The following is a 23,397-nucleotide window of genomic DNA, read 5'->3' on the forward strand; positions in this document are numbered from 1 at the left end:
TACAGAAGGTAAATGATCTCATTGTATAGGATTTACCAGAGTACCCCATAATAAGTAGGCTAACCTCATAAGTAGTAATTTAAAACCAGGTGTTGTTTAAATTAATACATTATTATTATTATTATTATGTTTTTGTTTCGAACTGAAAGCTGCTGCTCACAGCCCAATGCTATTCTAATGGTTGTTATGACCTACTTAGTTTATGTTAACAAGCTACAAATTCCTGTTTGATTACTTCTTACTACAACAGATTCTCTACCACGGAATGTGAGGCCACATATTCCCACCACAGCACAGCAGGAAACATTGCATTCTCAAGGTACCTTTCGAATAGGATTTCATGTTTTAGAACGTAATAAATAAATACATTTGGCTTCAGTATGGTATGCCTTGCAGGCTCTCCTCCTGTCCCAGAAAAGCCCGCAGAGTGTCCTCCTCCTCCACTACCCAGCTATGACCAGGATGTCAGCCCCTGGAACTGCTCTCAACAGCAGAGAATCTGGATGAAGACAGAGATGGAGACCATGGGTCTGTGGCCAGGGTCCCGACCGGTACGGCATCTCATGAACATGGTGTCCTTGTGGCGTTACCCACCTCAGCCTGAGCTCATCGAGACATACTCTGAGCTGCCGTCCCCAAAGTACTTTCAGCTCCATCCCTTCTTCATCTGGAAACTTGAGTATGAAATAATGGAGAGATTAAGGAACAGCTACATCCTGCCTTGTCTCTACGGCTGCCACAGCCCCCAGGTGGTGTCTGCCGGTGTGGGGAGGCCTCGTGTTATCATCGGAACCAGTGGCCAGTACTACATTCTGGCATCCCGTCTCATCTGCAAGGTTTGTAAAAAAGTACTGGTTTGCTGACAAACCCCAGTGGCTAGACAAACTGCCAAGACGCTTTGTCAACATCCTGCCAGCCTTCCTCACCCACAAGAAGGCCATCTGTAAGACAGTGATGGATGAGCTGAGACACACTGGCAAGTCTCCCAACAACATGGCCAACCAGGTGATGGAGACTCTGCACCTGAAGTATGAGAGGGCCCACCTAGCTTACCTGCTCAGTGTGCAGAATGTCCGGGATGCTGAGGCAGGGTGTATGGGCAGAAGAGCATCACTGGGCTGTTGAGAGAGGGGGACTCACCTGCTGCTTTTGGAGGCTATGAAGACACAGATGGCTGGTATGGTGTTTCTGTGTCTTCACACTACCTGACAGGCTTCTACAGGGCACTTTCGGTTAGGTGTTCAGGTCTGACTGCACCCGCAAAGTGGCCAGGAAGGTGACTCTCTCATCTGGCACCATGTCATCCTATGCCGTGATGAATGAGAACTGGATGATCCTGTCCTGGGTCATGCTTCAGTCGGAGAGTGAGAAGTCTCTGGAGCCCATGTATGAGGGGCTGGCCTGTCGCTACACTGCTGCTGGAGTGGAGAAAGCCAGGCACCACTGGGTGGACAGGTATGAACCCCTCACTACATTACAAACAGTTTCTAGTATCATTCTATATATTTACATTCACAAATAATACAATTTCAATGATGAGATTTAAGTTAGTCTACAATTAAGATGTAATACTTACAATAAACTTAAATACTTACTATAAACATAAATACCATATATTATTATTATATTATATTATATTTTCTCTTGTTTCAATAGGGAATGCTGTGCTGGTTTTAGAGTATCAGACTCTAAGCCTAACAAGCATCTCTTGTGGGACACCTGGAAGACCATAGATGCTTTAGTGTCAGAGGTGACCTCTGGAAATCTGACCAAAACCTGTGCTTCCAGGACCAAGTTTAATCAGGACATCTCAGTTAAACTGGACTTGTTCCACTCCACTGAGTTTTTCCCTTGTCTTTGAGGGTTAAGTTTGGATATCTGGATGTCTATGGGTATTGTTAAGCCCTTTGTGACATCGCTTGTAAAAAGCACTATACAAATAAAGTATTATTTGATTTGATTTAGTTCTGAATGTTACTCCATGTATATATATATAACTGGTTAATATTGACTTTGTTATTTGTATTTTTGATACAATTTTTTCCTGTTATATGTCTTTTCATTACAGGACCATTTCACAACTCCTCTAATGTTGTCTTTTAAAATACAGAACAGAAAACTTAAGTAAACAAATAAGTAAACACAAAGGTTGGACAATTTATTGCAAAATGTATTACGAATTATTATTTCTCAAATGCTTAATAAAAAAGTTACATAGGTTGCAAATCTCCTCTACATCTATACAAGTGGAAATACAAACCAAAAATAAAAATACTAAGTATCCAGTTTTGTGGAAGGTTAAAATACAATTGAATAATGGCCTGACATGAATAATAGGGACAATAATAAATATTAGAAAAATAAAAGAAAATTTCAGCTGAGAATTGAACCATGAATCTCAAATCTTGGCTGAAGAGGTTACTTGAGGTCACAAAAGCCCTTTACACACATACGGGACTGGCCCCGCGCTGACAGGCGGAGATACTGTCCACCATACTAACGAGGACTGGTGAGGCAGCATGCTCCTAATCATTGTGACAAGCTGTGCAAACAGCCTATCCATATCCAGGATATTTTTGTATGTTGTAATCACTTTACAAAAATGAATCACAGACAGTTCAAGAAATGTGATGCATTTTGATCAATTCAACAAAGATTTAAAAGAATGACATGCACTGTTTTCTTGTGTGCTAAAGGCCTTGGCTGTTAATTAGAGTAGGGAGAAAAACTGGGTTTTGGTTAGTCACATCGGATCACCTACAATGGTGTGTTGACACCACTATTCGTTATTTGTTCCTGAATATGCTTGCACAAAGCACAGCTTTCTTATGCTGCCTCACCCCTTACTCCAGAATTAGCCTATCAAACGTTGTGCTGAAGTCAACTAATATTTGATATGCTTTCCATTAGGGGCATTATTACTTAACCTCAGCTTCAGTGAGATCCCCTCAGGTTGGGATTGTTTTCATTTTTAGAGGGGATTTTATTACCTTAAATGCTCCTAATTGGAATTGTCCACTGAGAAAAAGCAATCCAGGAGGAGCCTGCACCAGAGGTTACCCTTGTTGAATATTATGGCAGAGTAGTGGTAGATTACTGGCCCAAAGGACCAAGTTTACAGCTCAAGTTTCTCTTCATTATGTATAAATCTTTCGTCTTTTACTAAAGATTTCCGTGGAGGGGAATCTTTGTGAGTTTTCCGTATTTTTGGGGGCTCTGTTGCAAGCAGAGCTACAGGAGTTTGTTAAAAACAGCATAAGCATGAACATGGGATTGCAATGCAAGATGCTTTATGGGATCTGCAAGCAGGTCATCGGAATAGCCTGTGGAATCACCTTATGTTTGGGCCTTTGCTTGATCTTGAAATGATCCAAAGGAGATAATTGTTCTGCAGATAAAGCATGAAAACCACTCATTTTGTTTTTGTTTGGAGATGAGTAATGAATCTGTGCCTGTAACCTTTAAGTTGTTTAACAACTTAAAAGTTTTGGTAAGCAGCACATATTTAAGGTCTGTCTAGCATTAAATGGAGTACTCTCTACCACAAGGTAGGGTGGATCTCCCTCCAAATATCAATCAAATTATATTTCTGCATAAAGGTCTACAAAGTACTATTTGATGAGCCGGGCTGCTTTGGTGGCCATCTATCAACCAAGTAATTTAAAACAATATTGAACCCACCAGTAAAAGTGCTTGTGGATATTTACGAAACCAAAGCGATACTCTGTTCTCTAAAGATTTAAACAACTTTTCATTTTTGTTTTACAATTATAACCATAAATATTAACAAAAATGAACAATGTTATTGCAACATAAAAGTAGACAAACAAAGTGACCTAATGGGTCTAAAAATGCCTCCAACACATTTCCAGAGAAAGTATTCTTTAATGTAGCTATCCCTGCAGACCTCTTAGAACCATGAGAAAGCCAAATATCATTGTTCCACTGAGACCTCCAGAATTTTGTGTCATTAACTACAGAATGTGATTCTTGAAAGAAAACAAAGTCATTTTTAAGCTGTTTTGCATATAAAAATAAAGCTTTCCTTTTAACAATTTCTTTTAACCCCCTGGCATTAAGTGAGACTATCAATAAAGATATAAAAAAATTACAAACTAGACAGAACAGTATAACGTTCCATAGCTAAACAAGAACAAAGCGCATAAATTTCCAAGCCACATCAGATACAGAAACAAAGATGTCAGCACGAGGGGGACACCATATTAGGCAGGTGGTTTTAATGTTGTGGCTGATCGGTATGTGTGTATATATATATATATATATATATATATATATATATATATATATATATATACAGGTGCATCTCAATAAATTAGAATGTCGTGGAAAAGTTCATTTATTTCAGTAATTCAACTCAAATTGTGAAACTCGTATATTAAATAAATTCAATGCACACAGACTGAAGTAGTTTAAGTCTTTGGTTCTTTTAATTGTGATGATTTTGGCTCACATTTAACAAAAACCCACCAATTCACTATCTCAAAAAATTAGAATATGGTGACATGCCAATCAGCTAATCAACTCAAAACACCTGCAAATGTTTCCTGAGCCTTCAAAATGGTCTCTCAGTTTGGTTCACTAGGCTACACAATCATGGGGAAGACTGCTGATCTGACAGTTGTCCAGAAGACAATAATTGACACCCTTCACAAGGAGGGTAAGCCACAAACATTCATTGCCAAAGAAGCTGGCTGTTCACAGAGTGCTGTATCCAAGCATGTTAACAGAAAGTTGAGTGGAAGGAAAAAGTGTGGAAGAAAAAGATGCACAACCAACCGAGAGAACCGCAGCCTTATGATTGTCAAGCAAAATCGATTCAAGAATTTGAGTGAACTTCACAAGGAATGGACTGAGGCTGGGGTCAAGGCATCAAGAGCCACCACACACAGACATGTCAAGGAATTTGGCTACAGTTGTCATATTCCTCTTGTTAAGCCACTCCTGAACCACAGACAACGTCAGAGGCGTCTTACCTGGGCTAAGGAGAAGAAGAACTGGACTGTTGCCCAGTGGTCCAAAGTCCTCTTTTAAGATGAGAGCAAGTTTTGTATTTCATTTGGAAACCAAGGTCCAAGAGTCTGGAGGAAGGGTGGAGAAGCTCATAGCCCAAGTTGCTTGAAGTCCAGTGTTAAGTTTCCACAGTCTGTGATGATTTGGGGTGCAATGTCATCTGCTGGTGTTGGTCCATTATGTTTTTTGAAAACCAAAGTCACTGCACCCGTTTACCAAGAAATTTTGGAGCACTTCATGCTTCCTTCTGCTGACCAGCTTTTTAAAGATGCTGATTTCATTTTCCAGCAGGATTTGGCACCTGCCCACACTGCCAAAAGCACCAAAAGTTGGTTAAATGACCATGGTCTTGGTGTGCTTGACTGGCCAGCAAACTCACCAGACCTGAACCCCATAGAGAATCTATGGGGTATTGTCAAGAGGAAAATGAGAAACAAGAGACCAAAAAATGCAGATGAGCTGAAGGCCACTGTCAAAGAAACCTGGGCTTCCATACCACCTCAGCAGTGCCACAAACTGATCACCTCCATGCCACACCGAATTGAGGCAGTAATTAAAGCAAAAGGAGCCCCTACCAAGTACTGAGTACATATACAGTAAATGAACATACTTTCCAGAAGGCCAACAATTCACTAAAAATGTTTTTTTTATTGGTCTTATGATGTATTCTAATTTTTTGAGAGAGTGAATTGGTGGGTTTTTGTTAAATGTGAGCCAAAATCATCACAATTAAAAGAACAAAAGACTTAAACTACTTCAGTCTGTTTGCATTGAATTTATTTAATACATGAGTTTCACAATTTGAGTTGAATTACTGAAATAAATGAACTTTTCCACGACATTCTAATTTATTGAGATGCACCTGTATATATATATATATATACACACACACACACTGGCGGCCAAAAGTTTGGAATAATGTACCGATTTTGATCTTATGGAAAGAAATTAGTACTTTTATTCACCAAAGTGACATTCAACTGATCACAATATATAGTCAGGACATTAATAATGTGAAAAATTACAATTTAATAATCTTCAAAGAGTTCTCATCCAAAAATCCTCCATGTGCAGCAATGACAGCTTTGCAGATCCTTGGCATTCTAGCTGTCAGTTTGTCCAAATACTCAGGTGACATTTCACCCCACGCTTCCTGTAGCACTTGCCATAGATGTGGCTGTCTTGTCGGGCACTTCTCACTCACCTTACAGTCTAGCTGATCCCACAAAAGCTCAATGGGGTTAAGATCCATAACACTCTTTTCCAATTATCTGTTGTCCAATGTCTGTGTTTCTTTGCCCACTCTAACCTTTTCTTTTTTTTTTTCTGTTTCAAAAGTGGCTTTTTCTTTGCAATTCTTCCCATAAGGCCTGCACCCCTGAGTCTTCTCTTTACTGTTGTACATGAAACTAGTGTTGAGCGTGTAGAATTCAATGAAGCTGTCAGCTGAGGACATGTGAGGCGTCTATTTCTCAAACTAGCGACTCTGATGTACTTATCCTCTTGTTTAGTTGTACATCTGGCCTTCCACATCTCTTTCTGTCCTTGTTAGAGCCAGTTGTCCTTTGTCTTTGAAGACTGTAGTGTACACCTTTGTATGAAATGTTCAGTTTTTTGGCAATTTCAAGCACTGAATCCTCAAAACAATGATTGACTGATGAGTTTCTAGAGAAAGCTGTTTCTTTTTTTGCCATTTTTGACCTAATATTGACCTTAAGACATGCCATCTATTGCATACTGTATATACTCAAAAAGAAACACAAAGACAATGTTAAGCTTCATTTAATGAACCAAATAGCTTTTAGCAGTGTTTGATATAATGGCAAGTGATTTTCTAGTACCAAATTAGCAGTTTAGCATGATTACTCAAGGATTAGGTGTTGGAGTGATAGCTGCTGGAAATAGGGCCTGTCTAGATTTTAGGGCTGCCCCCAACCAAAGATTTTCCTAGTGGACTAGTAGTCATTAGTTTAAACCATTAGTCAACTAGTTGTCGCACATTTATGGTATTAATTGAATTACTTATATATATATATATATATATATATATATATATATATATATATATATATATATATATATAATATTGGGGGGCATCAGAAAATGGTTTGAGTTCCAGGGCTGAGAAAGAACGTTATAAGTAACATTGCTAACACTGTTCTACATTACAGAAAAATCCTAAACCGTAATAATGAGCCTTTAAAATATACATTTTACAAGTGCACGCATGAAGCGAGCTACAGCGACACCGGCTAAAGTGGTAATGATTCTGAATGTGTTGGAAAAACCAGCAAGGAGACTGTCTGAACATTTTGTTAATTTATAGAGAGAAATGCACATTAGGGTTGTGTCGACAGACGATGATCTCGGGGATCGACGATGGTCAGAGTGATCACCAATAGCTGATGCCTTTGACATGTCAAGACGATATTTAGCTCGTTTTCCCATTAATGTTCAATTATTATTATTATTATTATTATTATTATTAGGCTATTATTATTATTATTATTAAAATAATATTACAAATAATTTGCCCGTAGACAAACAGACACGTGCTTGAAGAACCACACTTTATTATATTATTAAGAACAGATGACAGAAAAGCCGTCTACGCATGTATGTTTGTACGGAGGCATGCAGTCTCGTGGAACACGTATGTAAAGGTTCTCACTCTTTCTTTGTTTCTGTCTTTTGAAATTTTTATTTTTATTTTTTTGCAAGAACAGTATGGTCTATGAGTTTTGTATATATATATATATATATATATATATATTATTTTTTTGATCACTTCAGTATTTTAATTGCTTTTTCATTTCCTTTGGAGTGCAATTTGAATTTAGAAATGTATTTGATTTAAGTTTTCAGTTTTTAAATAAATAAATTAAATTTTCAATGCACAATCACTAAAGCAAGAATATTCACCGATCCCTCAGCCCTGGGTTTGCCGATGTAATTGGATATTGCGATATATATATATATATATATATATATATATATATATATATATATATATATATATATATATGAAGGAGGGAACAAATTAATTTATTCACACACATGATGTATTTTCCTGGACAACAAAATACCTGACTGGTAGAGAATGCACAGATGAAGTAGGTTCTTAGCCAGAGAGATGTTGCCCTTCACAACTGTTGTAAAGCCATCTTTCAAAAAGATGAACAACACACATTTTAATTACACTTAATTTGTTTTTCTAGTTTCATTTGAATTTTTAGTTAAAATAAATATAAAATAAAGTTTAAAGTTTGAAATCAAGGTGACTTGCTTTATTGTGTAGGCTTAACCCTAACCCTGCTTAACGAAAATTACCCCATAGTACCACCTAGCATCCAACCAGCGGGAATACCGGTGTTCGTCGGTTTCCTGTGGGGGTTTTTTCTGACCAAACGACCAATCAAAACTTAGTCGACCAAGACTCTTCTCGCCAACTAACATTTGGTCAACTATTAGGAGGCAGCCCTACTAGATTTGATTAAAAAAAAAATCAAATAGTGATGGTGCTTTTTTTTACATTGGTAATATCCTGACTATACTTTGTGATCAGTTGAATGCCACTTTGGTGAATTAAAGTACCAATTTCCTTCCGAAACAGTAAAATCTGTACATTATTGCAAACTTTTGGCCACCAGTGCATTTATAGTTGTCTCTGCATATTAAGGTGGCATAGGAGAAAGTAGTTTAACACTGAAAAAGATACACACTTCAGCTTTAATATATACTTTTAAGAACCCAACGCAGTACGGTTCTTAATAATAAAAGATTGACACAAACTGTTTCTCAGCCAAATAAACAGCACACAGAGCCCTTTTCCACCGAAATGTCGATGGTTCGTGTGCCAAGTCTGTGCTCGGAAGGTTCACGGCTGGGGCAATCTAGGGCCTCTCGCAAACGGTCCGCGCTTTTCCACTGACCTGAGATCTGCTTGTCATATGAACTTTTTAATGCCACTTAACTTGCTAAGTACTATAAACTGTAACAGTGGAATTATCAGTGTTGTAGTACTCGAGTCCAGGACTCGAACTCGAGTCTGACTCGAGTCGCGATATTGATGACTCGTGACTCATCTCGGACTTAAACACTAATGACTCGGACTTGGACTCGAGCGTTGGGTGCATTCTGACTTGGAGGAGAGGACTCGTTACAACCGTTAACTTCTATTCGCAAATCTAATATAACGCAAAATAACTCCCTCTGTTTATTCATACAAATATTCTGCCTCTGTAGACGTGGTATAGTGAGGGAGAATACCAGAGTTTGAGGAATTAACTTGCCATTTGATGCTTAGGCTACTGACAATGTAAGAGACATAAGCAAATCAAATGACAGAAACCATTAACAAAGAACACCTTATGACTCAAGTCCTCTAAAAACTTTCACCTCTGTAGAAAACTTACCTGCACAAGTTTGTCTAGAATGCATAAAGGATTTTTCAGAATCTATGTGGTGGCACATACATAGAAAATTTGAAAATATGTGGATCAAAATCGGAAATCATTATTATGAGTTACAGTGTAATTTTAACGGGAACATAAGATCATGTTGACGTGTGTTTATGCGCTTATGACAGGTGCAGTTTCACATAAAGATGGAGACTGGCTTGTGTGATGCAAGTTTATCACAAATGTAGGCTAAAACAGTTAAGTAATCCCATTGTTAAAAGGACAAACATCCATCCATCCATGAAAAATCATGTGAATTGCTCCAACGGCTGAATTATAATGAATTTTGATAATATAACACCAAAGGACGATACCTGAGGGAAAAACAACTTAAAATAAATGGTATGAAGGCACTGTTGTTTAAAGTGGAAAGTTATTTTTCTGACATCTCATTTTTTATTTCATTGATTATTGTATAGGCCTATATACAACATTGTGATAGATGGATGGATGGATGGATGGATAAATAGATAGATAGACATAAGATATTAGGCTAAATTATTAAGTAATTATTCAAGACATAGAAACAGTATTAAAATAAGTACAAAGAAACAAATGAAGAAAACTGCTTACAGTTTCTAAAAGCAATATCAAACATTCAAGAAACATTAAGAAAAAAAAAACCCTACAGAGATGGTATTGTTATTGTGTGTATGTTTTCTTGTACAATACACTTTGAAAGGCTGAATGTGTGTGTGTGTGCCAATAAACTTTAAATGGCAACATAATTGTGATTTTTTGCTTATTTTATGACATAGACAAGGACTCATAACTCGGACTTGTATGCAGTTATTGGCGACTTGATTTGGACTTGACTTGGACACAATATTGGTGACTTGGACTTGGACTTGAACAGTGAGGACTCGACTTGAGATCTAGTGACTTGACTAAAACACTGGGAATTATTATTAAAATGTCAATGTCTTGATTGAGAATACCACCGGTTTACCTTAATATATAGCAGCGATCTCCCTAAATACTGTAAGTGGGTAGTCGCCTTACTGAACAAAACAATGCACAAAATAAGATGAGAAGTGTGAAAGGAAAGCTAACAAAGTTGGCAAAGGTAATGAGACAGATACATAGGACCAATTAAATCATCTGATCGAAGTGCATCATTTCTTGCCGTATCTACTCGTGGACTCTTTTTTCCCTTTGCAATCTCTCTTATCTTGTATCTCATCTTAAAACCATATCGCTAGAAGAGTCCACGTTTCCTCAATGCTTTTGATGTCTGACATTTTTGTGCATGGTTTTTATTGTTGTTATAGAGTGAAAAAGTACTCCTTGCTGCAGACATTGTTGTTTGGGAAAACATTTCCTCTTAACGAAACATTATACCGCCCTCCGCACCCTGACGTAATCGGTTCCTGCATCTGAGACAAGCAAGATATGAGAAGGGTCTGGCTGCAGAAATGCAGATGCACTCTCAGACATGCAGTCTCAGACTTACACATGCGCACTGAGATGCACTCTCAGACATGCAGTCTCAGACTCACACATGCGCACTGCAGACGTGCACGCACTGGTTTAGGCATGCGCACAACACATAATAATTTGATCTCCACGACCGTACAGGAATTATTGCTGTATGATATTTGTTTTAATGAAGTTAACAAGTTAACTAAAGTTTGGGAGCAGGCCACGACTCAACCAATCAGCTACTTCCCGTCAACGCACTTATACTGAACCAACCTCCTCAGCTCAGTTTCTCGATGGACTCACTTACAATGGATCCCAAACTTCAGATCAACACTTCTGACTCAGATGATGATTTATTTCGAATAAATTATCCTTCACCCAGGAAATCACCTCAACAGTCCTCACACAGCCAAATTCCACACCGACTGCGTTCCGCCGTTCTTATTCCCCAACCCCGCGGGCATTCTCATCCAAGCTCACTGTCAGAGATTTCTCCAACCCCGACTTGATCACAGGACCGCTCTTCTCCGTTCACGAGAACTACATCCAAGATCGCCACAGGCACGGAAGCCGACGTGATCGAGCTCCTCGTCAACAGCATCTCTCTCATCCATCCACCCGCAGTCCTCCTCAGCACGTTCACGTTCATGGCACGTCTCCCAGACCAGAGACCAGCATCAAGGAGTGGACCGTGGCTCGCCTTCAACGAGCTCTTAAGGATAAAGGTATCCACTCCGACAATAAATCAAGATTATTTCAACTTTACATAGCATCCAACAATACATCAGCAACTATAAACTCCGAGCCCTCAACACTTCCGACATTCTCACTCGATCCTCCCACCATCATTCATGACGTCACCACGCATTCTCCACAACGGCCTCAGCCAGCAGCATTCGCGCCACCTAGTGGAGTCCAAGTGCAAATTCCAGCATTATCTGCTCCTTCCACCTCAGATCTATCCCAGATCTTTACATCCTTCTTTTTATCCCTATGCTCACAAACAGCTCCAAATCCTCACGCACTTATATCCTTTCATCCCACCATCCATTCCTCTACCCTTCCTTCAGCCGTTAATAGCAGCACGGCTCCTGTCATTCCTGGTTCCTCTCTATCAACCAACCCAAATCAAGTTCCCTTTGCAGTAAACCCAGGAATTCTACCTCTCAATGGATCTTTTCAACCTCATCCTATTTCTTCTTTCCAACTAATCTATCCCTTTTCCCCTCCCTCACCTATCCTAACCCCTCCCCTTCCCAATACCCTCACATCCTGCCAATAAACAGTAGCCCATATACCCTGGCTACAGCAGCACCACCTCCTCGCCCAGCTTCATCAATTCATCGGCCCTCCCCCATTTCTTCATCCTTACATCTGCAAACCCTATCAGGTAACTACTCCGACCTAGCCCAACTTCTTCAGCTATCCCTCTTAAATATCAGCCAGCCCAGAGAGCTGCAAACCAGCCAAGGCCTAATGCAGCTCAGCCACACATTAATTTCCCACTCTAAAGACCTCACCCCTACCAAATTCGCTTTAGCCTTCTCGATTTACTGCGACATAATTTGCTCTGTCTATCCAGATTGAAGGACTGAGCTAGACGATTACCTATCTATCATTCTAGACATGGCCATACGTTTCGGAGGGACAGGCTTCAACAACTACCACATTCTTTTCGCCACTCAAGCAGCAGGTCGGTTACAGCAGTTCAACCAAGGAACATACTGGGGCACCCTCGATGCTGAACTCTACTGCCGCATTTTTGCAGCCCGTACTTCACTCTCCTGCGAGCTATGTGGAGCCCCGTCACATCCAGCCTCAGTGTGCACTGTCATCACCCCCTTTCACTCTCAACCCTCCTCCTCACGCAAAAACTCAGTACTCAACCGATTATCTACAGCAGCCCCACCTCCTCCTATTATTCCAAAAACCCTCAACATATGCCCCACAGTTAACGTTCCCATGCCCAAAAGCACAGACAAAAGAGGATGACCAATCCTCTACCAAGGAGGCAGAATGGTCTGCAAAAACTTCAACCATCTCGGCTGCTCTCTTTCTAACTGCAGACACCTTTACACCTGCTCCTTCTGCGGCAGTGCCCATGCAAGGAACTCTTGCCCCCACAACCCAACCGCTCTACCAGACTGACTACTTAAGTATCTCGGCACACCAGTTAAGGTAAAAGCCCTAGCCACCACCTTACTAGATCACCCCGACAGAAAGTTTGTGGACTTCCTTATCAATGGGTTCAAAAACGGTTTCCATCCAGGTATAGAAATAAATCCTGACATTTTTTGTACCCCCCATAACCTCCAGTCCACCCTCTCTGAGTTAGACACCGCTGACACACTAATAGCCAAAGAATTCCAGCAAGGTTTCATGATAGGCCTGTTCAAAGAGCCTCCGTTTTCTCCATTCCGTATTAGCCCCATTGGCATTGCCACTAGGAAGTACTCTGGAAAAAAGAGATTAATCATCGACCTCTCTTCCCCCCATGGCACTAACGTTCCTAGCATCAATAGCATCATTCCAGCCCCCAACTTCTCTATGCAGTATGCAACCATCGACCACACCATCACTCTCATCCGCAAGGCAGGCCATGGAGCATGGCTCTCCTAAGCAGACATCACCAATGCTTTCAAAGTCATGCCCATTCGCCCAGAATTCTGGCGTTTCTTTGGAATATTCTTGAAAGGAGCATATTATTTCGCAGTGCGCCTCACCTTTGGCTGTAGAAGCAGCCCCAAGATCTTCGACTCCCTATTGGAGGCCTTATGCTGGATTCTCGTCAATAACTACAAGCTTCCCTACATCCTCCACCTTCTTGACGACTTCCTCATCATCACACCTCCATCCACGCCTCCTCACTCAGGGCTTTCCACCCTTGTCAAAGTCTTTTCCGAACTAGGTGTTCCCCTTTCAAAAGAGAAAACCTTAGGGCCATGCACTTCTATTGAGTTTCTAAGTATCACCTTAGACTCCGTCTCCTTCCAAGCATCTCTGCCTCCCACAAAAATACTTAATATATCACTGCTCTTATCAAATTATCTTCTAGCAGTCAGGTGCACAAAGCAACAACTGTTAGCCCTCCTTGGTCACCTTAACTACGCCATCAGAATAATTCCCCAAGGAAAATCTTTCCTTTCCAACCTTCTAATAAAAGCAGCAACAATCCCCTCCCTCCATGACAAAGTCACTCTGGATGAAGCTTGTAAAATGGAAATGCACCTCTGGCAACAATTCCTGTCTTCATGGAATGGCATATCCTTCTTTTATAATGACTACATCACACAACCCGAAGACATTCAGCTGTACACAGATGCAGCGCCTTCCACCGGCTTTGGGGGATACTACAGCGGCCGTTGGTTTGCTTCCGAATGGCCGCCCGAGTTTAGCCGCTTTGTCCAACAATCAGACGTTCCCTTATCCGCACTCTACGAAATGTATCCTGTCATCGTAGCAGCTATCCTTTGGGGGCACAAATGGTCCAGACACTCCATACTCATTCACTCAGATAACTCAGCTGTAGTTGAAATCATAAATAAAGGCCGATCTCATTCCCCAACCATCATGCCATTTGTTTGCAGACTAACACTAATATCCACCAAACACCAGTTTCTCATTCAAGCAGCTCACATTCCCGGCTACCACAATACCATAGCTGACTCTGTTTCCTTCCAGAAGTTCAGAACCTTGGCTCCAGAATCAGACATCCACCTCATGCCAGTTCCACCATTTTCAGCCTCCATCTTCAACTAAATCCACAGTTGGAAGATCTTTCAAATGCTTCACGAGAAGCTATCCTCGACGGCCTCACCCAGATTACCCTCTCCACTTACCTGACCGGTTGGAATTGTTTCAAGGCATACCACTCCTTCTACCAACTCCCTTTTCCCCTAACAGACGTTTGGTCCATTTGCAACTTCGTCACTCATGCCCATTCCATTCAAAAAATCTGTGCGTCCTCCATTCAGACCTACCTATCCGGAATCAACTTTATCTACAAACTTGCTACCGGCAACCAATGCCACTCCATTTCTCATTCTTACGTGTCAATGCTCATTAAAGGTCTAGGGAAACACGAACCAGTCCCCATCACTAAACGCTTGCCATTAACTTCCGACCTTCTTAGCCAATGCATCCTCATGTTACGCTCAGGCTTCTTGAGTCCTTCGGTCGACAAAACACTGGAGTCTATGTTCCTTCTCGCATTCTTCGGCTTCCTAAGGTGCTCGGAATTCGCCCCATCTAATTCCGCCTTCAACCCCGCCATTCATCCCAGCCTCTCAGACATCACAGCTCATACTTCAGATTCTCTCATATACACACTGAAGAAAAGTAAAACCGACCAACTTGGAGAGTCATTTCCCATCTACAACTCCTTCCTCAGTCCATACGAGCCACTTTCGGGCTCAGAAACGTTGCCTTAAAAAAGGTAGTAATAAAGGTAACACAGGCGCAAACTGAATACTCATATTTGTTTTTAGGCAGATGAATTTTGAAGAAATATTTTGTTCCTGCAGCCTGCACTGGAGAGGGCAGTGGTTCAGTCTTCACAAAAAGTAGGTTTTGTTTGAGGGGTAGCAACATCATGCCAAAGTAATAGTTGATTTGTTTTTGTGTTTTTTAACATTTGAGATATTACATTTGTTTTCATTTTTGTTTAGATTTACTTTTGTATTGTGTTATTCTTAGGGCCGTGTCATGATGGACCTAAAGACTGCCAGTCAGTGGTGTGTTGAGCACTCTAATGATCTCATTGGTTCAGTTCAGCTGCCTTGGATTCTTTGTATGGAGGATGAAGAAGTTGCTGAGGCCCTGGACAGGTTCTTCAGTGCAGAGTTCGTGGATCATGATGCTGTAGAGCCATTGATGTTTGTTTTTACATTTATGCAGGACATGCATACATTTCTGGAGCATGTTGTTGAACAAATTAAGCTAAGGATCTACTGATGAACAGAACAAAGTTGAGTAATTGTAATAATAGTTCCTTTAATCATTTATTTTGTTTTGTGTTAATTTATCATGTATGTATTATGTTAAATAGTCCACATTGTTTCATAGTGGTGTTATAGAAGTGTCATGTTTTGTTTTGTGTTTTTTTTATTATTTATTATATTTATTGTATTATTATTATTATTATTATTTAATAAAGTAATAACAATCAACAACTGTATTGTGTTAAATTCTTTCTGGTTTCTTTGAAATACTGGTATGGCAATCTTGTCAGCATATTAACGTATTGATCCTGATAGCAGCAGAGCTCATGCTTTAATTCTGTGTTAAGCAATCAATGATTTAACAATAAGTTATTATAAAGTGATACAAATGGTCTACAGTGAAGAAATATACACAGGTCCTATTTCAGTTTCATTTGAATTAGTATTTAATCATTTGTCTGACGTAAAACAACTTAAATACACATTACCCACGTAACAATTTCTCTAAAGCCTGAGGAATATAAAATAGGAACATATACAAGAAAAGGTGAATTTTAATTTGCAGCAGACATGAATTATGCATGTATTTTGTCAGTATTGCATGATTTTTATTCGCACATCCTTTCATAAAAAGTCATTACACACCGCATCCTGTCAGATCTTTGATCTGCATAGTAATCGGATCTTATTAGATTAAACGGTCAACATAATGTCCGTGAACTATGATTTATATAAAATCCTGGCCCACCAGTCCCGATGGTAATATTAAAAAGTCGTAAGCTCCACGGAGCTCCACCCCGAAAACGGGGTGTTTAAAAATCCACCTCGTAAAACTGTCATTTTCAGATCAATTTTAAGGCAGCGCTAATAGAAATGTCTTCTTTTCGGCTGTGCCTTCAGTTTGTTTGTAAACAGTAACTTCATCTATTTTCGATTTCCGACAGCATGTTTCCGGTTATGACATCGCCAGAGTATGAGACGTCACAGCAAAGAATTCATGTGTGAGTCTGAGACTGCATGTCTGAGAGTGCATCTCAGTGCGCATGCATGAGTCTGAGACTGCATGTCTGAGAGTACATCTTCATGTCTGCAGCCAGACTCTAAGCTTCTGGGGTGCCTTTTCTGCGGTGGAAACGAACTCTGTGTTGTTATGAGCCTTTTTAACGTCATAACACAGCTTCTTCTTCTTCTTCTGTGGCTGGCAAACAGCTAGGTGTATTACCACCACTGTCATGGCAGATTCCTCAAAACAGCCATCGAAGCACAGTCGAGTCAAAGATTTCTCAGAGGCGCAAAGTTCTGATTCCAAAAATAGACTTTTATTACAGAGTAACAAAGCCGAGAAGGTCCATGGAGCATCTAAAATTACACTTCTGAATCATGCATTTTTTTATACAGTTTCTGTTCCCCCTTATCTCTTTGAGTGATGGTCTCTTCATCCAATTAAATTGTCTTATGCCTCCCTAGTTTTATCTTCGCCGTCTCCCTTCTAGCTGGTCTCCCTTGACCCCAACGTGCTTCAGTGACGGCAAAAGCATGACTATTTAATTTTCTGTGTATAAAATACACTGTAATCGCTTCATATGGTTACATATTTTAAATTGACTAACTATCCTTACTTCCTGCATTAATTGAATCGGCCCATAAAATCAGAAATGTAAATTTAGTTCTGCACTATTTTTGTGGGCGCTTTTTCTCTGTCAGCTGATCTGCATAATTCCTTTAGTGAATGGGGTGCTAAACCAACGCAGAGAGCGAGTGCTAATAAATAGCACATTTATCGGGCACAATTGATTCTTAATGAATTCCCCCTTTAGTGTTTCTCATTGGCATGAATTTGCAGGTGTTTTTTTTTCTGATGCAAAAATAAACTTGACTAGACTGATTACAGTTAAATGACCTTTGTCCACTGTGATAGCATGGATGAATTCTTAGACTGTTTGCCAGTGTGAAACTCTTGCCACACTGAACAGTAATGTACTTTCTTTTCTGAATGTATTTTCCTATGCCTTTTTAAGTTACTTAGACATTTGGAACACTTTCCACAATGAGGGCATTTGAAAGGCATCTCTTCATTGTGAATAGCTGTGTGTTCATGAAGGCTTCTTTTATGTGTAAAACTATTTCCACACTTCAGGCAGGCAAAAGGCTTCTCTCCAGTGTGAATTCTTATGTGTTCTTTAGGGTGTCCTTTTTGCGTGAAACTCCTTCCACACTGTGGGCAGGCAAAGGGCTTCACTCCAGTGTGAATTTTTATGTGTTTCTTAAGGTGTCCTTTCTGTGTGAAACTCTTTCCACACTGATGGCATGTGAAAGGCTTCTCTCCATTGTGAACTGGTGTGTGATCATTAAGGTGTCTTTTATGTGTGAAACGCTTTCCACACTGAAGGCAGGTGAAAGGCTTCTCGCCAGTGTGAATTCTTATGTGTTTCTTAAGGTGTCCTTTCTGTGTGAAACTCATTCCACACTGAGGGCATGTGAAAGGCTTCTCTCCTGTGTGAATTCTTATGTGTTCCTTAAGGTTTCCTTTATGTCTGAAATGCTTTCCACAATAAAGGTAGGCGAATATATATTTGGCTCTTTGAGTTTTTTCCCCGGGGAAACTCTTCTCAGTCTCTAAGCCGCTGAAAGTTTTCTCTCCAATTATGAAATTATGAGGCTACTGATACAGATGTTTCTCCTCCACTTCAGTCAGTTCTTGACTTTCCTCTTTCACTTCCATCAGCTCTAATATAAAAATAAAATTGTCAAATGTCAAAATGTCAATTTCAAAAAATAAGTGACGTGAAATTTAAGGAATGGTCTGTCACATACTGTTAATTACTACAGAACAATTTTTTACTCATCCTTCAGTCTTCAAAAAGAAATATTGTTTAAACAGTTATGGAGTTACAATTAAAGTCTATGGGGCAAGGCATTGCACTATAATAAATTTTAAATTACACTTTGTTAAACCCCCTACAAAAATTAATTGTGGTTTTTAACTCTAGACAAGTGTGATGAACTGAACAATACAACTGAGATTATACTGCATTTACTGTAATACTGCAATACTGAAAACGTCAGGGTTATATATGAATATATATTCCCTGAATAAGGGAACAAGATAGGTATTTGACACTTTGGGAATGCCATCAGGTGTGACAATTACTGATGTCTGTATAGAATCATGCCAATTCATTGAAAAGAGCTCTAAAATACCTGGAGATAGCTATCCATTAGCATTCCAGTTAATTTAAATCACATCTGCTTGGGTAGTGCCTGGTCCCCTGGAAGTGGGGTCTGCCATCTTTGCTCATGGGAGCTTAGTTCCAGGATCAGCTGTTATGTGACTCATAATATGCAAAATATGTAAAACAATGTAATAAAATAATTCATTTAAATGTTTCTTTAAAAAAATATTTTGAAAACATGGCTACACTTAAACGCCAGTGTGGCACAATGGCCTCCTCCCATGACGTCAGCAACGCCCCGCCCTTTGGATCAACCGTCCTTCCGAGGCTCCTGATGGGAGTAGGCAGGAGAGAGACGAGAGGTGTGTTTTTTTGTGTTTTATTATTTTAAATAAATACTGTATCTCTCCAAGGCCTGATGCCACACCCACTGTGTCTGTCTGTTGCTCACCCCGCTACAGTGGTGGAGAATGCAGGCACTACAGTGAGCAGAGACGGCACAGTTGGGCACCAACGATGATGTCACATGCCCTCCTGTTTGCTGGTCTTATGGAAAAAACTCAGAGGGGGATGTAGAGTTCATGGGGATGGCCTCCCAAGCTCTAAAAGTGTAAGTGTTGTATTTATACTTGCCCTTTATCCTGCGGTTGGTTGCAGCTGCCATCTTGAACCCATGTTTCTCTGTCCCTACCCTGGTGTGAGTGAGAGTGAGGGCTGGCCCGGAGAGGCATTCCCCAACAGACCCACACGACCACATGAATCTTAGTGAAGAAAGTAGCAGTCCCGTGGGAGTGACTGCGATGGAGGCATCTCAATCTCAGGACCCCAGGAAAGGAGGTGAATGAGAGGAGATGCGACCGGGTCGATGCTTAGGAGGTGGAAATGTGGCTCGATGACCTCCTCCCCTGATGTCAGCAACACCCTGCCCTTTGGATCAGCCGCCCTTCCTAGGCTCCAGTTGGGAGTGTGCAGAAAAGAGGGAGGGGTGCAGTGACTATTCCCGGCATGTGATGAGGTGCACCTGAAGTGAGTGAAGAACCTCATCACCGCTGCCTTTAAAAAACAAGTGTGCCTCCACCAGGGAGACCGGTTTCTTCACGCTGGCATCAAGGCAAGGGTCTGACGTGAATTAGATGCATCGCTAGACCTGCAACTCTGGACTCCCTGGCGTGAATTAGATGCAACACTGGGGAATTGGAGCAGGCATCGCAACCATTGGTTCCCCTCACGTTCCCCTAACATGCCTTGGCCCACGAAAGCCGGGCCGCTCTCAAGAAGCTGCCGCCTCATGCATCTGGACCAAGGGGGGAGCACGTTGCGGCCGCCCGACCCTGCCCATTATACCTGGACCTTACCCTCTCATCACTACCCTTCCTTCACATAGCCCCATTCATTGCGAGGATGCCAGATTCCCCTTTGTTTTGGACAATTTCCCCTTTGAACAATTTATTCCCCCTTTTTCGTGTTTTATTATTTTAAATAAATGCCTCTCTGAGTCCTGATGCCACACCCACTGTGTCTATCTCTTGCTCACACTGCCACAGCCAGTCAATGGAGAAACATAATTTTTGCCATCACAGGGTGTAGTTCCAGCATCTACATGCAGTGACAAACGGGGACCAGCTCACCAGCCATTTCCTGACCCCTTGATTTATTGACAGAATGCGCTCAAACTCCTGCTCTTCAAGCTTGCATCTTGCAGTGGTTATAAGTGGAACTCTATCTATCTAGAAGTACTACTCTAGATAGATTTTCTGCTATATGGAAAAGAATACATCCCTGGAAATAAGAAACCAAGTAAAGTAACTATGCAGCACCTCATTTCTCATTCAGGGAACATGGGTTATTTATACATAACATCATTATGGTTACTTCTGCACTGCATTAATAGCAGACACTATGGGAACTGTTCCATTCATTGCCATATCACTGATCACTAGCCAAGTAGAGTAATCAAACACATGAGAATCTATGGATTCTCGACTCTATTCACAGTCAGCACCTAGGAAGCAAGAGGAGACACGTCCAATTCATAAAACCTGGTGAAAATTTTAGGCAATGTCCACCCAGTCGTAACACCCCTCTTCGGTCACGCCCTTAGACCAAGCCCACGAGGATGGCATGCTTCAATTGGTCTCTGATACAAAGCAGAAAAGGCATGGCATATGCTTCACAGGCCTGTATGATTGCCTTAATGACGCAATGGGAGAGCCTAGGTTTGGTATCGGCCAAACCTTGAGCGTTAACCATACAAGACAACAGCTGGTCTGATTTATACCAGTCCCACATATGATAAAAATATATATTAACATCACTCTGATAGGGCACAACCTGTGCAGGCATTAGTGATGTTACGTATGACACTGAAGATTCAAAGCTTGTATCTAGTATGCAGCGCAATTTTCAATGAAGCTCTGTATTGGAGCGCATATTGTTTTCAGAGAATCACTTATCAACGAGAAACGAAGCCTCACTTTCCATCCAGTCACGTGCGCGCTTCACTTTGCTTGTTGAAATGTTCAAATCCAGATGTCTACTCTATGGATTTATTGAAGTTTAAGTCCATTTACAAACGTATTTAAAATTATATTATGATACATCCTGTAATACAAGTATTATTAAAAATAATTCGAGCACCAGATATTTGCCTCATACAACTCTGTTAGTCGTATTTATGTTTATTATTATTATTATTATTATTATTATTATTATTGAATGCAGGGAAAAGGCCTGCAAAAACACAAACCTCACATTGTCCTAGGGTAATTTTTTAACCAGGAACAGGTAAAGAATACATTATAAATACTGCATAGTTTTTGGTACTGTTACCAAATATTGTTACTTTGATCATAAAAGCAGACAAAAAAAAGAAAAGTTTTTTACAGAATTGTTTAAGAGAAATAGCAGATGAACAAAATTGAAAAAAATTCTTCCTTCCGTCCAACTTTTGCACAAATTGCAGACTTACCTCTCAAACAGAGTTTGTGTACACATGCACATGTCCACACATACAAACATGTATTTTTTAGTATTTTATCATTTATTTATTTTTTTGAACAGGTAATATGTTATTAAATAAGTTTGCTAACATTATTTTAGATAATAGTATACAATGGGGCTACAGGCTTATTGGATGGTATTTTCAACTAAAACCCTAGAGGCAGGGGAAAAGAACAAACACTACAACACCTTCCTAAATCCCTGTTAAACTTTGTAATTACTTTTGTTGTAACTGCGTAAGTTTAAAATTCTGTAAGTATAAAATTGACCTGAGTGGGAAGAAATGGATTTCCTAGTAAATGTAATATTGCAGAAGAATACTCAACTGCATTAGGCTAACAAATGTAATGTAATGTTTTGTTTTTTATTTGTATTATTTCAATTGTTTTATCATTTTAAATCATATTGATTGCTTTTTTAAATATTGTGATGCAATATTATAAATATTTAACTTCTTGCTGTATAATGCTGCTTAGATATCAAGGCTAAAAGCCCTTAGGAGTTGGGAAGGCTGGGCATAATTACATTTGAGGAGTGCGGGGAGCCTGAAAGCCCACTCCATGGGGAGCCTCCCACACTGACTGTCCCACCCACCCACCAAGGAGGTGGAAGAATGCTCCCGCCTCATTCCCTGCTGCAGTTTCCGTACCCCCTACACAATACCCTATCGAGGCTGCTGCCCCTCCAAAATCACCTGTTGAGGCTGTCGCCACTCCAGAGTCCCCTGTTGAGGCTGTCACCCCTCCAGATACCACTGTTGAGGCCGTCTACCCTCCAGAGTCCCCTGTTGAGGCCGTCACCCATCCAGAGTTCCCTGTTGAGGTCAGCATTGTCACCACTCTACTGTGTGCTCTGGCTGTCCACTTTTCCCAGTCAGTCTCGCTAGGTCTCGCTCCTTGTCCCAGTAGGGCTCAGTTTTTGTCCAGCCCTGCCAACGTCTATGGTCCAGGACGGATCCCTGGGATTTGCCATTGATTCTGAACTTTTTGAGGTCTGCACCAAGGTCCCTTGGTCCGTGGCCATCGGTTCTACCCCTATGTCCATCATGCCTATGTTCTGCCATTCCTTCAGCCATTTGGTTGGCCATGTTTTGATGGGAGTAACCCTCTTCCCAATGCCATCCACTATGATCTCATTGTCGTCAAGTTTTATCCTGCACAGTCAGAACCAGATTCCATGTCTCTCCATTCCAGCCTGACTCAAGCCCAGCCCAATCTAGAGTTACTGATGGTTCCATCTATCAAATCAAATCAAATCAAATCAAATCACTTTATTGTCACACAGCCATATACACAAGTGCAATGGTGTGTGAAATTCTTGGGTGCAGTTCCGATCAACATGGCAGTCGTGACAGTGATTAGACATATACAA

The 23,397-nt window shown here is 40.6% G+C and overlaps 1 non-coding gene and 1 pseudogene across 1 annotated transcript; both read left to right on the forward strand.

Annotated features, from left to right (window-relative positions):
* Positions 1-3,118: 3,118 nt before the first annotated feature.
* On the forward strand, positions 3,119-3,233 carry LOC127441718 (U5 spliceosomal RNA). Its single transcript, XR_007897383.1, has one exon. It is a non-coding gene; the product is annotated as a U5 spliceosomal RNA (small nuclear RNA).
* Positions 3,234-13,292: 10,059 nt separating this feature from the next.
* On the forward strand, positions 13,293-14,672 carry LOC127440556 (uncharacterized; annotated as a pseudogene).
* Positions 14,673-23,397: the final 8,725 nt, after the last annotated feature.

The sequence above is a fragment of the Myxocyprinus asiaticus genome, chromosome 5, assembly GCF_019703515.2.
Source record: "Myxocyprinus asiaticus isolate MX2 ecotype Aquarium Trade chromosome 5, UBuf_Myxa_2, whole genome shotgun sequence".
Taxonomy (NCBI): Eukaryota; Metazoa; Chordata; class Actinopteri; order Cypriniformes; family Catostomidae; genus Myxocyprinus; species Myxocyprinus asiaticus.